The sequence below is a fragment of the Erinaceus europaeus genome, chromosome 4, assembly GCF_950295315.1.
Source record: "Erinaceus europaeus chromosome 4, mEriEur2.1, whole genome shotgun sequence".
Classification (NCBI taxonomy): Eukaryota; Metazoa; Chordata; class Mammalia; order Eulipotyphla; family Erinaceidae; genus Erinaceus; species Erinaceus europaeus.
Genome location: NC_080165.1, coordinates 29,160,307 through 29,162,681, shown reverse-complemented (window position 1 = coordinate 29,162,681; position 2,375 = coordinate 29,160,307). Strand labels below are relative to the sequence as shown.

The window sequence follows — 2,375 nt, the reverse complement described above, 5'->3', positions numbered from 1 at the left end:
GCAAGCGTTCTAGACTGTGTTGCTTCTGGAGAACTCATAACAAGTTTTCAAACAGAGAGCCACACTGTGGGTCTCTGAGACCTGCTTCCTGAGCCCCCCCCCCCAACTTAATAACTGTGCCACTGCATCCTCTTTGCCAGAAAAGTCCCAAGGATGTCACAGGGTGGTGGTGGAGGTCACTGCACCCCCCATGTCTGGAGCAGCCAGCATTGGCCCTGTCCACATGACTAGAGCTCCCTGAATGGCCATTTCAGATCCAAGGGAAACATGTAATCAATGGACACACTGAAACACCAGAATTTTAAGCAGGGGATTTCAAGACAGGGCCTTTATTTCTGAAATGTCATCCAAGGTCACTTTGGGTTATCTCACTCATAGACAGAAATTGAAAAAATAAGAACAGAAAGGAGAATGAAAAGCAGAACTTGGTGTACTGCACCAAAGTAAAAGTCTCTGGATTGGGGGCGGGGAGGTTTCAGGTCCTGGAATATGATGGCAGAGAAGGGCCTAGGGGAAGTGGTTAGATTGTTATGTGAAAACTGAGAAATGCTACACATGGGCCAACTACTGTATTTATGGTCAACTTTAAATCATTAATCCCCCACACACAAATAAAGAAAAAATAGACCAAAAAAACAAAAGTCACTCTGAGTGGCAGGCACGTTGTGAGGTATCAGGGGGGAAGTGGGTAAGAAGGAGTCAGGAGCAGGGGACACACAGCACTGGCAGAGTCCTTATGGAGAGGAGAATCAGCCACAGAACAGAATGCTATTGGTTTTGTTGTGCTGGATAAAGAAGAGGAAGGGGCGATCAACACAGAACCTGGGGGTGATTCTTGCACACCGCATCATCATGATGGCGGCAGTGGCCGCTGCTGCCTCGGTGCCTTCCTCATTGACCTCCACGAAGGACTTGTGCACCACTTTGGACAGAAACAGGTCATTCCTGGATGACATTCCAGAAAAGTCTGCCTTGCCCTGCTCGAAGGCATCGGTCATACCCAGACTACGCAGGATATTCCCCATGTCATACGTAACTCTCCTCCAGCTTGAATCTGGGGAGGAACACTTCCACCTCTTCTTCGTCCATCATGTCTGGTCTGGTCCATTCCTGGAACTTCTCGTAAGTCAGTTCTTTCTCCACCTAGAAAGGAGATGGGGGTTTGAAAACCCAGCACACAGCTGTGCTGAGGAGCACCCACAGTGACATCACTGTTGTGCCGTGTGGTCCGTGGTAATGGCAGTGGGGAGGGATGGCTTCAAAGGGTTGACTGGGTAGTGGGGAGAGAGATCAGTAGAAGGAAGGAAAGAAGAAGACTATCACATAAGTACCTCACCTCTCTTTTTAATTTTTTAAAATATTTTTTATTTTATTTATTTATTCCCTTTTGTTGCCCTTGTTGTTTTATTGTTGTAGTTATTATTGTTGTTGTCGTTGTTGGGTAGGACAGAGAGAAATGGAGAGAGGAGGGGAAGACAGAGAGGAGGAGAGAAAGATAGACACCTGCAGACCTGCTTCACCGCCTATGAAGCGACTCCCCTGCAGGTGGGGAGCCGGGGTTCGAACCGGGATCCTTATGCCGGTCCTTGTGCTTTGCGCCACCTGCGCTTAACCCGCTGCGCTACAGCCCGACTCCCGTACCTCACCTCTTATCAAGATTTCCCAGACAAGGTGCTCTTGTGGAGGTCACGCCTTAGAACCCAGGTCCAAGAGCAGGACCAACTGGACGGTTTACAAGTGAGGTAGCTGCTGCACTAGAACTTTCATGACATTTCATAATTACTTTCCCTTAGGAGAGAAAACAGCCCGCCTGGAGTGTGCACTGCGTTGCCATGTGTGTAATGCAGGTTGGGGCCCAACCCTCACAGCACAAGGTAACTTTGTTCTTGGGTGTCTCTCTGTCCTATCCAACAACAACGACATCAATACCAACAACAGTAATAACTACAACAATAGGACAGCAAAGGCAACAAAAAATGAATAAATAAATATTAAGAAAAGGATGCTTTTCTTATGATGTATTGAAGGAATTTGTCGAATTAAGGATATTTTAGTATTTAGTTGATTTCTCTACTTGGGTGCAGTTCACAGTGTGTCCACAAGGCGGCAGAAAAATCACTGGAATCTCGCTGATTTTAAGCGTCTTTTGGGGCTGTTCAATGCGACACATTTCACTTTTTTTTTTTAAAGAGAGGATTATAACGTGACATTTGCTTATATTATTCAAGAAACCACACCTTATTTATGATGTATAGAAGGCACTGACAGTAGAAATTGCTGTTTATCCATTACTATATCCTTGAGGTCAGGTACTTTCAGGAGTCTACAGATCATGAGACACTTGTTCTGGTAATTTAGAAAATGTGTGTGAGAGA

The 2,375-nt window shown here is 45.9% G+C and overlaps 1 pseudogene; it reads right to left on the bottom strand.

Annotated features, from left to right (window-relative positions):
- Positions 1–708: 708 nt before the first annotated feature.
- Positions 709–2,170, bottom strand: LOC103112734 (serpin B6-like; annotated as a pseudogene).
- Between the last annotated feature and the right edge of the window lie 205 nt (positions 2,171–2,375).